The 14,381-nt window shown below is 40.6% G+C and overlaps 1 protein-coding gene across 7 annotated transcripts in view; it reads left to right on the top strand.

Moving 5' to 3' along the window:
* Positions 1–14,381, top strand: part of FHIT (fragile histidine triad diadenosine triphosphatase) — a 1,501,152-nt gene that overhangs the window by 236,450 nt on the left and 1,250,321 nt on the right. The window contains exon 1 of one of the 7 annotated variants that reach the window (XM_068557826.1): positions 117–168. The exons of 5 other annotated variants lie outside the window; for them this stretch is intronic. The gene's annotated coding sequence lies outside the window, so the exon portion shown is untranslated. Of the gene's footprint in view, positions 1–116; positions 169–14,381 lie in introns of those variants that run through there. One more of the 7 variants, XM_068557820.1, reaches the window with a different exon arrangement.

Consider the following 14,381-nt stretch of genomic DNA (forward strand, 5'->3'; position numbering starts at 1 on the left):
CCATATACTTTTTTTGTCATCAATTGTAGGAACATTCTGTCATTGTCTTAGTCTGTCTGTGCTGTTATAACAAAAATACTGTGGGTGGCTTGAACAGCAGAAATTTATTTCTTTTAGTTCTGGAGGCTGGGAACTCCAAGATCAAGACGCTGGCAGATTCATTGTCTGGTGAGAGCCTTTTTCCTGGTTCATAGCCCATCTTGTCACTGTGTCCTTGCATGATGGAAGGGGCAAGAGAGCTCTTGGGGTTTCTTTTATAAGAGCACTAATCCCATTATGTGACCTAATCACCTACCAGAGGCCCCACCTTCTAATACCATTGCAGTGGAGTTAGGATTTCAACATAGGAATTGAGGGAGGGACACAAACATTCAGTCTGTGGTGGTCAAGAAGTATATTAATAGCATAGACATTTTTTGTAATAGTTGAAGATATGCTGGAGATACTGTGTTTCAGGTGATATGATTATATTAGAACATTGGGACTTGATGTTAATTACCATCTCTTTCTAGTTCCAAGGTGCCACTTAGGTAGATAAAGCTTCTTGCAGTTTAAAAGATTGTTAATATAAATTTTCTTCACTTATGACTATTAGGGTAGGTCTAGGACATCACCTTGTCATAGAGTTCCCTGTCTAGAAAGGAGATCTTCACACTCATTTCATTATTTCCTAAAGTGTATCAGTAACCACACTGACTGTGAAGAAGGTACCCAAATGTTACCTTTTCCTATTTTTGCCAAGGATTATGTTAATTCTGTGTCCTAATGTTGATTTGTTGATCAGAAGTTTCAACAGAATATATACCTTTCTTAATAACACCAAAAGGGAAATCAGTTGATTATTAATCTTGGATAGATAGAATATTTAAAAATTTATACTCCATTCTCAAATGATAATAAGAGGAGTCCTTGATAATGAGACTGTAGGGAATCACCTTTTGGGTAGGTGGATTTGAGAGCTGTGTGGGATTGGGGGGGAATAGGCACTACTGTAATTCATACGTGGTATCTATATAATAACTCTATTGTTTAATTTGATCTATATTATAGGTGCATGATTCTATAGCAAACATTTTAAAACAATTTTATTGACTTTCACCAAAGCAAGAATTTAATTACCATTCTGCCAATTGGTCAAATTTGTAAGACTCCTCTTAAAACCAGATTTTCTGTATGATAGACGAGGAAAACACTTGAGCATTTCAGAGAAGAAAGCACAAAAATAGAACGACAGTTGACTCTGAGAACACATAAGAAGGCGAACCAGAGCACACCATGTGGCTTTCTTTTTTTTTTTTTTTTTTTTTTTTAAAACATCTTTATTGAAGTATAATTGCCTTACAATGGTGTGTTAGCTTCTGCTTTATAACAAAGTGAATCAGTTATACATATACAATATGTTCCCATTTCTCTTCCCTTTTGCATCTCCCTCCCTCCCACCCTCCCCATCCCACCCCTCTAGGTGGTCACAAAGCACCGAGCTGATCTCCCTGTGCTATGCGGCTGCTTCCCACTAGTTATCTATTTTACATTTGGTAGTGTATATATGTCCATGACACTCTCTTACCCTGTCACATCTCACCCCACCCCCTCCCCATATCCTCAAGTCCATTCTCTAGTAGGTCTGTGTCTTTATTCCCGTCTTGCCACTAGGTTCTTCATGGCCTTTTTTTTTTTTTTTTTTTTTTTTCCTTAGATTCCGTATATATGTGTTAGCATACTGTATTTGTTTTTCTCTTTCTGACTTACTTCACTCTGTATGACAGACTCTAACTCCATCCACCTCATTACAAATACCTCCATTTCATTTCTTTTTATGGCTGAGTAATATTCCATTGTATATATGTGCCACATCTTCTTTATCCATTCATCTGTCGATGGACATTTAGGTTGCTTCCATGTCCTGGCTATTGTAAACAGAGCTGCAATGAACATTTTGGTACATGACTCTTTTTGACCTATGGTTTTCTCAGGGTATATGCCCAGTATTGGGATTGCTGGGTCGTATGGTAGTTCTATTTGTAGTTTTTTCAGGAACCTCCATACTGTTCTCCATAGTGGCTGTATCAATTTACATTCCCACCAACAGTGCAAGAGTGTTCCCTTTCCTCCACACCCTCTCCAGCATTTATTGTTTCTAGATTTTTTGATGATGGCCATTCTGACTGGTGTGAGATGATATCTCATTGTAGTTTTGATTTGCATTTCTCTAATGATTAATGATGTTGAGCATTCTTTCATGTGTCTGTAGGCCATCTGTATATCTTCTTTGGAGAAATGTCTATTTAGGTCTTCTGCCCATTTTTGGATTGGGTTGTTGGTTTTTTTGTTATTGAGCTGCATGAGCTGCTTGTAAATCTTGGAGATTAATCCTTTGTCAGTTGCTTCATTTGCAAATATTTTCTCCCATTCTGATGGTTGTCTTTTGGTCTTGTTTATGGTTTCCTTTGCTGTGCAAAAGCTTTTAAGTTTCATTAGGTCCCATTTGTTTATTTGTGTTCTTATTTCCATTTCTCTGGGAGCTGGGTCAAAAAGAATCTTGCTGTGATGTATGTCATAGAGTATTCTGCCTATGTTTTCCTCTAAGAGTTTGATAGTGTCTGCCCTTACACTTAGGTCTTTAATCCATTTTGAGTTTATTTTTGTGCATGGTGTCAGGGAGTGTTCTAATTTCATACTTTTACATGTACCTGTCCAATTTTCCCAGCACCACTTATTGAAGAGGCTGTCTTTTCTCCACTGTATATTCTTGCCACCTTTATCAAAGATAAGGTGACCATATGTGTGTGGGTTTATCTCTGGGCTTTCTATCCTGTTCCATTGATCTATATTTCTGTTTTTGTGCCAGTACCAAACTGTCTTGATTACTGAAGCTTTGTAATATAGTCTGAAGTCAGGGAGCCTGATTCCCCCAGCTCCATTTTTCGTTCTCAAGATTGCTTTGGCTATTCGGGGTCTTTTGTGTTTCCATACAAATTGTGAAATTTTTTGTTCTAGTTCTGTGAAAAATGCCAGTGGTAGTTTGATAGGGACTGCATTGAATCTGTAGATTGCTTTGGGTAGTAGAGTCATTTTCACAATGTTGATTCTTCCAATCCAGGAACATGGTATATCTCTCCATCTATTTGTATCATCTTTAATTTCTTTCATCAGTGTCTTATAATTTTCTGCATACAGGTCTTTTGTCTCCTTAGGTAGGTTTATTCCTAGATATTTTATTCTTTTTGTTGCAATGGTAAATGGGAGTGTTTTCTTAATTTCACTTTCAGATTTTTCGTCATTAGTGTATAGAAATGCAAGAGATTTCTGTGCATTAATTTTGTATCCTGCTACTTTACCAAATTCATTGATTAGCTCTAGGAGTTTTCTGGTAGCATCTTTAGGATTCTCTATGTATAGTATCATGTCATCTGCAAATAGTGACAGCTTTACTTCTTCTTTTCCGATTTGGATTCCTTTTATTTCTTTGTCTTCTCTGATTGCTGTGGCTAGCACTTCCAAAACTATGTTGAATAATAGTGGTGAGAGTGGGCAACCTTGTCTTGTTCCTGATCTTAGTGGAAATGGTTTCAGTTTTTCACCATTGAGGACAATGTTGGCTGTGGGTTTGTCATATATGGCCTTTATTATGTTGAGGAAAGTTCCCTCTATGCCTACTTTCTGCAGGGCTTTTATCATAAATGGATGTTGAATTTTGTCGAAAGCTTTCTCTGCATCTATTGAGATGATCATATGGTTTTTCTCCTTCAATTTGTTAATATGGTGTATCACATTGATTGATTTGCGTATATTGAAGAATCCTTGCATTCCTGGGATAAACCCCACTTGATCATGGTGTATGATCCTTTTAATGTGCTGTTGGATTCTGTTTGCTAGTATTTTGTTGAGGATTTTTGCATCTATGTTCATCAGTGATATTGGCCTGTAGTTTTCTTTCTTTGTGACATCTTTGTCTGGTTTTGGTATCAGGGTGATGGTGGCCTCGTAGAATGAGTTTGGGAGTGTTCCTCCCTCTGCAATATTTTGGAAGAGTTTGAGAAGGATAGGTGTTAGCTCGTCTCTAAATGTTTGATAGAATTCACCTGTGAAGCCATCTGGTCCTGGGCTTTTGTTTGTTGGAAGGTTTTTAATCACAGTTTCAATTTCAGTGCTTGTGATTGGTCTATTCATATTTTCTATTTCTTCCCGGTTCAGTCTCGGCAGTTTGTGCATTTCTAAGAATCTGTCCATTTCTTCCAGGTTGTCCATTTTATTGGCATAGAGTTGCTTGTAGTAATCTCTCATGATCTTTTGTATTTCTGCAGTGTCAGTGGTTACTTCTCCTTTTTCATTTCTAATTCTATTGATTTGAGTCTTCTCCCTTTTTCTCTTGATGAGTCTGGCTAATGGTTTATCAATTTTGTTTATCTTCTCAAAGAACCAGCTTTTAGTTTCATTGATTTTTGCTATTGTTTCCTTCATTTCTTTTTCATTTATTTCTGACCTGATCTTTATAATTTCTTTCCTTCTGCTGGCTTTGGGGTTTTTTTGTTCTTCTTTCTCTAATTGCTTCAGGTGCAAGGTTAGGTTGTTTATTCGAGATGTTTCCTGTTTCTTGAGGTAGGCTTGTATTGCTATAAACTTCCCTCTTAGCACTGCTTTTGCTGCGTCCCATAGGTTTTGGGTCGTCGTATCTCCATTGTCATTTGTTTCTAGGTATTTTTTGATTTCCCCTTTGATTACTTCAGTAATCACTTCGTTATTAAGTAGTGTATTGTGTAGCCTCCATGTGTTTGTATTTTTTACAGATCTTTTCCTGTAATTGATATCTAGTCTCATAGCGTTGTGGTCGGAAAAGATACTTGATACAATTTCAATTTTCTTAAATTTACCAAGGCTTGATTTGTGACCCAAGATATGATCTATCCTGGAGAATGTTCCATGAGCACTTGAGAAAAATGTGTATTCTGTTGTTTTTGGGTAGAATGTCCTATAAATATCAATTAAGTCCATCTTGTTTAATGTATCATTTAAAGCTTGTGTTTCCTTATTTATTTTCATTTTGGATGATCTGTCCATTGGTGAAAGTGGGGTGTTAAAGTCCCCTACTATGATTGTGTTGCTGTCGATTTCCCCTTTTATGGCTGTTAGTATTTGCCTTATGTATTGAGGTGCTCCTATGTTGGGTGCATAAATATTTACAATTGTTATAGCTTCCTCTTGGATCAATCCCTTGATCATTATATAGTGTCCTTCTTTGTCTCTTGTAATAGTCTTTATTTTAAAGTCTATTTTGTCTGATATGAGAATTGCTACTCCAGCTTTCTTTTGATTTCCATTTGCATGGAATATCTTTTTCCATCCCCTCACTTTCAGTCTGTATGTGTCTCTAGGTCTGAAGTGGGTCTCTTGTAGACAGCATATATATGGGTCTTGTTTTTGTATCCATTCAGCCAGCCTGTGTCTTTTGGTGGGAGCATTTAATCCATTTACATTCAAGGTAATTATCGATATGTATGTTCCTATTCCCATTTTCTTAAATGTTTTTGGTTTGTTATTGTAGGTGTTTTCCTTCTCTTGTGTTTCTTGCCTAGAGAAGTTCCTTTAGCATTTGTTGTAAAGCTGGTTTGGTGGTGCTGAACTCTCTCAGCTTTTGCTTGTCTGTAAAGGTTTTAATTTCTCCATCGAATCTGAATGAGATCCTTGCTGGGTAGAGTAATCTTGGTTGTAGGTTTTTCTCCTTCATCACTTTAAGTATATCCTGCCACTCCCTTCTGGCTTGCAGAGTTTCTGCTGAAAGATCAGATGTTAACCTTATGGGGATTCCCTTGTGTGTTATTTGTTTTTTTTCCCTTGCTGCCTTTAATATGTTTTCCTTATATTTAATTTTTGACAGTTTGATTAATATGTGTCTTGGCGTGTTTCTCCTTGGGTTTATCCTGTATGGGACTCTCTGTGCTTCCAGGACTTGATTAACTATTTCCTTTCCCATACTAGGGAAGTTTTCAACTATAATCTCTTCAAATATTTTCTCAGTCCCTTTCTTTTTCTCTTCTTCTTCTGGGACCCCTATAATTCGAATGTTGGTGCGTTTAATGTTGTCCCAGAGGTCTCTGAGACTGTCCTCAGTTCTTTTCATTCTTTTTTCTTTATCCTGCTCTGTAGTAGTTATTTCCACCATTTTATCTTCCAGGTCACTTATCCTTTCTTCTGCCTCAGTTATTCTGCTATTGATCCCATCTAGAGTATTTTTAATTTCATTTATTGTGTTTTTCATCATTGCTTGGTTCCTCTTTAGTTCTTCTACGTCCTTGTTAAATGTTTCTTGCATTTTGTCTATTCTATTGCCAAGATTTTGGATCATCCTTACTATCATTATTCTGAATTCTTTTTCAGGTAGACTACCTATTTCCTCTTCATTTGTTAAGTCTAGTGTGCTTTGACCCTGCTCCTTCATCTGCTGTGTGTTTTTTTGTCGTCTCATTTTGCTTATCTTACTGTGTTTGGGGTCTCCTTTTCACAGACTGCAGGTTTGTAGTTCCCGTTGTTTTTGGTATCTGTCCCCAGTGGCTAAGTTTGGTTCAGTGGGTTTTGTAGGCTTCCTGGTGTAGGGAACTAGTGCCTGAGCTCTGGTGGATGAGGCTGGATCTTGTCTTTCTGGTGGGCACATCCACGTCTGGTGGTGTATTTTGGGGGTGTCTGTGGCCTTATTATGATTTTAGGCAGCCTCTCTGCTAATGGATGGGGCTGTGTTCCTGTCTTGCTAGTTGTTTGGCATAGGGTGTTCAGCACTGTAGCTTGCTGGTCATTGAGTGATGCTGGGTCTTGATGTTGAGATGGAGATCTCTGAGAGATTTTTACCGTTTGGTATTACGTGGAGCTGGGAGGTCTCTTGTGGACCAGTGTCCTGAAGTTGGCTCTCCCACCTCAGAGGCACGGCCCTGATGCCTGGCTGGAGCACCAAGAGCCTTTCGTCCACACGGCTCAGAGTAAAAGGGAGAAAAAATAGAAAGAAAGAAAGAAAGAAAGAAAGAAAGAAAGAAAGAAAGAAAGAAAAGAAAGAAAGAAAGAAAGAAAGAAAGAAAGAAAGAAAGAAAGAAAGAGAGGAGGGAGGGAGGGAGGGAGGGAGGGAGGAAGGAAGGAAAGAAAGAAAGAAAGAAAGAAAGAAAGAAAAAGAAAGAAAGAGGCTATAATATAGTGAAGCAAAATAAAGCTATTGTAAAGCAAAGCTATACAGACAAAATCTCACCCAGAAGCATATACATATACACTCACACACAAAAAAAAAGGAACAGGGGAAAAATTAATATATCCTGCTCCCAAAGTCCACCTCCTGAATTTGGGATGATTCGTTGTCTATTCAGGTATTCAGCAGATGCAGGCACATCAAGTTGTTTGTGGAGTTTTAATCCGCTACTTCTGAGGCTGCTGGGAGAGATTTCCCCTTCTCTTCCCTGTTCACACAGCTCCTGGGGTTCAGCTTTGGATTTGGACCCGCCTCTGCGTGTAGGTCACCTGAGGGCGTCTATTCCCCGCCCAGACAGAACGGGGTTAAAGGAGCAGCTGCTTCGGGGGCGCTGGCTCACTCAGGCCGCGGGGAGGGAGGGGTACGGAGGAGGCGGGGCGAGCCTGCGGCGTCAGAGGCCGGCGTGACGTTGCACCAGCCTGAGGCGCGCAGTGCGTTCTCCCGGGGAATTTGTCCGGGGATCACGGGACCCTGGCAGTGGCGGGCTGCACCGGCTCCCGGGAGGGGCGGTGTGGAGAGTGACCTGTGCTCACACACAGGCTTTTTGGAGGCGGCAGCAGCAGCCCCAGCGTCTCACGCCTGTCTCTGGGGTCCGCGCTGATCGCCGCGGCTCGCGCCTTTCTCTGGAGTTCGTTTAGGCGGCGCTCTGAATCCCCTCTCCTTGCGCGCAGCGAAACAAAGAGGCAAGAAAAAGCCTCTTGCCTCTTCGGCAGCTGCAGACTTTTTCCCGGTCTCCCTCCCAGCCAGCTGTGGTGCGCTAAACCCTTCAGGCTGTGTTCACGCCGCCAACCCCAGTCCTCTCCCTGCGATCCGACCGAAGCCCGAGCCTCAGCTCCCAGCCCCCGCCCGCCCCGGCGGGGGAGCAGACAAGCCTCTCGGGCTGGTGAGCGCTGCTCGGCGCCGAGCCTCTGTGCGGGAGTCTCTCCGCTTTTTCCTCTGCGCCCCTGTTTCTGTGGGATCCGCGCTGTTAGCTGCGGCTCGCGCCCGTCTCTGAAGTTCGTTTAGGCGGCGCTCTGAATCCCCTCTCCTCGCGCACCAGGAAACAAAGAGGGAAGAAAAAGTCTCTTGCCTCTTCGGCAGCTGCAGACTTTTTCTCGGACTCCCTCCCGGCTAGCTGTGGTGCGCTAACCCCTTCAGGCTGTGTTCACGCCGCCAATTCCAGTCCTCTCCCTGCGATCCGACTGAAGCCCGAGCCTCAGCTCCCAGCCCCCGCCCGCCCCGGCGGGGGAGCAGACAAGCCTCTCGGGCTGGTGAGTGCTGGTCGGCACCGCTCCTCCGTGCGGGAGCCTCTCCGCTTTGCCCTCCGCACCCCTGTGGCTGCGCTCTCCTCCGTGGCTCCGAAGCTTCCCCCCTCTGCCACTCGCAGTCTCTGCCCGCCACCATGTGGCTTTCTGACACGGAATAAAGGTCATGCCTCTACCCCTGTTGCTCTTTCCTTCCCATGTCAGTGTCAGTCTTTGTTTTGAAGAAGACACAATGGGATCCTGTCTATTACTTCTTAAGCTGGGTCAGAGTTTGTGTTTTGTCTGATTGGCTGCCTCCTCACTCTTCAGGGGGCCCAATAAGATATAGTAAATACTATTGGTGAGTGAAATTGCTGAGGGAGGAAACACACTTATTGTGCAGTATTTGTTGGGAGTTTCAGGAATAATAGAGTTTAGAGTAAGACCATGTGAAATATTGAGTAGCTGTATCAGATTGTGGCATTTGTTTACTGGTGAGGTTGGCTGCCAGTTTTCTGCAAAAAATAGTCCAAATTAGATTATTTTAGTAATTATTATTTAACATGTGCTAAGTGCCCACAGCATGTTGGCCCCTTCCTATGATACCAGAATGCACTGTGGAAGGAACTGAACTTGCTGTTGGATTTAATTAATCTCTCAAGTTAATTGCCAATATGGGCCACATTTCTTTCATGAGTAAAATTGGAGTGTGAGAAAAGGTAATGTCCCTCCCTCATTAAGCTGTCCATGTTAGATTTACACGGCAACAGTGAGGTGCATTCAGGCTTAGTTTTGATAGCTTTCATTACTGACAGCACAGAGTAAGTGGTGATCCATCCTTCTATTATTAGATTCAACTCAATAGCTATGGCACAAACACCATCATCTCTATCAGGGAGGTTTCAAAGAGCTGTTTGTAGTTCGATGCTCAGCTTGTCGTATTTTTTCCCTCCACTAGCCCCAGACTCCTTTTGTTCTCAGAATGAGTGGGGAATTGCAGTGCAGGACACCACCTGACATCTGCCAAGAAGGGCAGCCCTTGCCAACTGCTGCGTTCCCCAGAGTAGGAATCAGTTAGTGAGTGACTCCTGTCAGTGCGGTGAGTTTGTAGATCTTAGGAACTTCCCTTCTCACAGTTACATAATGGCATGTGACATTCTCCTGCCACCACCAACTTGGGCTTGTAAAGCTCTGTAGACAGGGACTTTAAAAATGGCTGAGATGTTGTTGCTTACCTGCCCAAACTGGAAGACCAATTATGTGCCTGTCTTTTCATCAGTGTTTGCTTCTGTGGAGTCTTAGGTTGGATTCTTGGTCTTCAGACAGGGATTGGTGTGCAGGTGATTTATTAAGGGAGGGCTCTTGGGAGAAACCAGGAGGGGAGTGAGAGTATTAGGATAGGGCAGGGGAAGAAGCTACCAAGGATGTGGTTTCCAATAAAATTAGCCTGATCGCATAAGGAGCTCTGGAGCATGAATCGTACCACAGGGGCAGTCCTGCCTTGAGACAGAGCACACCCCTTTCTACTAGTCAGTCATTAGCTATGGGCCCTGGGTAGGGGGTGGCTATGGTGGTACGTCTCCCAGGCACCTCTGGGTGAAGGGGCTCTTTCGCTCAAGGGCAGTCCTTTGGAGAAGATTGGCAGCAACACCTGTAAGAAGGAATGGGCTACCAAACTGGTAAAGTGGATCCCAAAACCCAAACAGGATCTGGGTGAAGCATCAGCGACTTCTGTTAAGTGTAGAGAACACATTCTGTAGTGGGATAGGGTATTTGCATGCACACGGGAATACAATTCCCTTCAAGTTACAAAATTCTGTGGCAGAGTCAGAGTGCATTGTAATTTTATTCTCTGATTCAGTCTTTAATAAGAGACCAAGAACTTATAGAAGGATGAAAATCACATAGTACTTTCTTTTTAGCTTTATGGGAAATGAAGTTGTAGTTATCAAGTAGACTTTCACCTCAGAAAAAGAATATGACACTTCTTAACCCCACTGAACCTAATTAATCTCATATCCCTCCACAGATTTTTACTAATATGTTGTTAATGCCTCTAAAGGTAATTAAAGATGACAGATGAAAAAAGAGGAAGTGGGGTATGCTAAGTGCCTGTGTGCTACAGTATACAGCCTCTTGTTACATCAAACGACAGGGCCTAACTTTCTGATGTAAACACATTATTGCAAATGTCAGTGCACAGACTGCAAAGATGATTACTAAAGAAATAGCAAAAGCAATAAAATATAGACAAACAACCTTTCATTGACTAAGTTATAATTCAAACTTTTATCACTATGGATGAACCATTTCATATAGAGACTTAATTTTTTGATGATAGGCTTTTTTAATACGACAGCAAGATGAAAGAAGCAACATTTGATGTTAAATATTAAGTACCTTAATGGAAATAATAAAACTTTTATATCTTAAACTGCGGAGGATATATTCCGAGGTTCATGTCTCCCTTCCTCTCTTCTTTCCTATCAAAAATATCAATAGCTTACTATAACAAATCAAATTATGAAACTTTCCACTATGTAGGTTTCTGAATTTAGCCATGTGTATATTTTATAAGTAGATATTTTCTGGAGGGTGAAATAAAGACTTTATTCGCTCTGTATTTCATGTATTTTTTTACTAAAGCTTCAAGTTTGCTAAGTTACTCCTGAAAGATTCCATCTAAAGGGGAAATTTGTGGTATATATTTTATTTAAAAATGCATGCGTTTCTTTGAATGCAATCAGTTGTAGAAAAAAATTAGGAAATTAGGAATTTTTTTTCTCCAATAAGTTGGTGTTTCTTTGGTGCCTTCTTTTGATTTTTCATACAATTTCTTACATCAGAAAGGATATTTGGACACAAAAAATTGGTAATGGCACATAGCATAAATACAAAGTGTCATGAGTTACCCCTAAAATATTTATAGCCTTGGGTTCATGAAAAATGTTTAATTTCATGAAGAATTTTGTTTAGCATTTATTGTGGTCATTGACAGTGCTGTTTTCATGGTAGAATAATCTTTAAAACACTCTGGTTCAGCTGTTTGTTGAAATGACAAAAGAAAAACAATTTCCCTAAAAATGTTGCTTGAGGTTGACTTCTACTTCTAGGTCCTTTACTTTATTTAAGGAATTCTTGGTGTCAGTTATAGAAGCTCTTTAGCCCTTTGTTAAGATGAGGTGTTTATCATCATTACCAGCACCACCATCAGTCATCACCATCACCATCACTGTCATCACCATCATCATCATCACCATTCTCCTCCTCTTCTTCCTCATATCTGTCAGTTATTGACTATTTCTTAATGGCAATCCTAAGATGGATGTTTTACCTTTAGCAAGCTTGTCCTCTGATTTCCCTCAATTTGATGAAAAATATTTCTCATGTGGGCAGGTAGCCCATCTACAACTCATCACATATAATAATGGAGAAATCATGGGCTTAGGAGTTTGACAGATCTGAGTTCCTAATTATGATTGTAAGCAAGGTGGGTAATGTATCTGAGCTTCAGTTTCTTCACCTATCCCATAGGCTAAATAATTCCTATCTTGTAGTTCCTAGGGAAAATTAGATGAGATGGCATATCCCAAATGCTTAGCACTGTGCTGCAAATGTAGTGGTCACTCCAGAAATGTTGGTTTCTCTCCCCTTCCTGTGTACCTTTCGTGTGGAGAGAAAATGATAGGAGGCATAGATAATTGCTAAATTGAATTGTATAATGAAGAAAATCCTTATTATATATTTAATAACTTCCGTTTCTCATTCATGTGCTATGTTTGAGGTTGTGGTTGTATGCATAATATGCCTTATATCATTTAATTTTCAGAGCAACTCTCTGCTCTAGGCAGTTGGTAGCTCCTCATTTTCTCAGCAGTGGGAATCAGGAACTCTATTCTCTTCCATCTGCTCATCTATATGGACTTCATCAGTGGATTTTTTGCCTTCTGGCCAGTTGGAAACCCAAACAAGAGATCAGAGGAAGGGAGGAGAGTGAGGTCAGGGTATTAGTTGCCTTGGATCCCTCCCAATGGCTCTTACTCGGTCTAGCTGTGTCCCTCTATCTAAATCTCTTCTTAATATTAACTTCCCAACCAGACCTTCTCCTTCCAGGTTCTGGGCACTGCTCCTTTCCCTTCTCCATTTACAGCTAAGGATGATAATAACTCCAGAGTGTTGGCTATTCCTTATGGTTTCCCTGTATACTACCCAAAGTTTTGTAAATGGTCTCTTTTATTAAACCCTCCTCAATTTATTTTAATTAGAGTGGGCCATCTGTGTCCTGCTGGGACTCTGAGTGATAGATAAGGGGAAGCTAGGGGACATTTTTTGAAACTGCAGGTACCTAACAGGTACATAACAAATAAATTTGTTTATTTGAGGTGACTTGGTGGATGCTGGTAGAGTAGATTAGGGAGCCAAAGACACTCAAACCATTCTTGCTATTACCACTATCCTATTCTATTTTTATCAGTCTCAACTGATGTTAAGGACTTCCCTTTCACCATGGACACACTCTGTGCTTGAGTTCTTTCATTTGCAGACTCTCCATGTGGCTCCAATACTAGATTTTGCACTCCTTTAGGGTGGGAACTATTTTATTCATCTATGTGCCCTTGACACAAGTACATCACTATGCTTTAGTAGGTACTTAGCACAGCCATAATTTAATGATCCATCTGCCTACCTCTAAGGATGAGCAGGAACTGAAGTACATTGGCAGAACACATTTTGCTTCTTGACGTTGGCTTCCATAAAACCTCAAACAATATATTGTTGATGTGTTATATATGTAAACATTATATAAATGGACGAGTCTGACTATATTTTTTTTTTGGCATCTGCTAGAGGAGAAAAATTGGATAGATGCCTTGAAGGCATGGGCAGTTTTAACATTTCAGTAGCATATACTGATCTGGTTACAATTTGAAATAATACAGAACATTTTTTTTTCCTCTACTGAGTTTTTGCTTATTAAAATTTGTTCCCAAATGTTCTCAATTACCGGATATTGATGTTTCTTACTTTGAAAGCCTGATTGCAGATACCCTGGTAATAGTTTTTTACTTTTTAATTAATGATAAGCACTGAAGAAATCAGTATTAGAGCAGTTCCAGCTTTGGCTTTTAAGGGTCATAAATACAGTGTGGTAGTGAAATGCATATTATAATTGAATAACAGGATTTTTTAAATGAAGGTTTTCATCACTAATGTTTTGATAGGCTTACACATCAGAAGGATAAAAGCGGTAGTGCTTGGTCGATTTACTGGCTGTGTTTTAAAGTCTAGTTTGTAAGAGTAAGAATTCAGCTAACTTTTAAATTAGAATAAATTTCTTAATCTTACAAAGGAATAACAGTGTGGTGTTCCCCTTCAGATATAAAAGATATATTTTTTTCTTTGCAAATTGCAAATGGCTATCAGTGTGCTGAAATACAGACAACTGGTATGAGTCCCCTGAAAGAGACACTTTCTGTAGACTGACACGAATTTCTCTTAGGGGAATTTATATAGAGTGAATTATTTATATAAAAGCCTAAGGACCTTCTGCCATGCTTTAGGGTTTGTTTGTTTGTTTTGTACATATCACTGTAAAATGCCACAAGCAATCACAATTGGTCTATTTTTTTTAATTAATTAATTAATTATTTTTTTGACTGCGTTGGGTCTTCGTTGCTGTGCGTGGGCTTCTCATTGCGGTGGCTTCTCTTGTTGTGGAGCATGGGCCCTAGGCACTCGGGCTTCAGTAGTTGTGGCACGTGGGCTCAGTAGTTGTGGCTCGTGGGCTCTAGAGTGCAGGCTCAGTAGTTGTGGCGCATGGGCTTAGCTGCTCCACGGCATGTGAGATCTTCCCGGACCAGGGCTCAAACCCATGTCCCCTGCGTTGGCAGGTGGATTCTTAACCACTGTGCCACCAAGGAAGCCCAAAATTG

Source organism: Eschrichtius robustus, chromosome 12 (genome assembly GCF_028021215.1).
Source record: "Eschrichtius robustus isolate mEscRob2 chromosome 12, mEscRob2.pri, whole genome shotgun sequence".
In the NCBI taxonomy this organism is placed as follows: Eukaryota; Metazoa; Chordata; class Mammalia; order Artiodactyla; family Eschrichtiidae; genus Eschrichtius; species Eschrichtius robustus.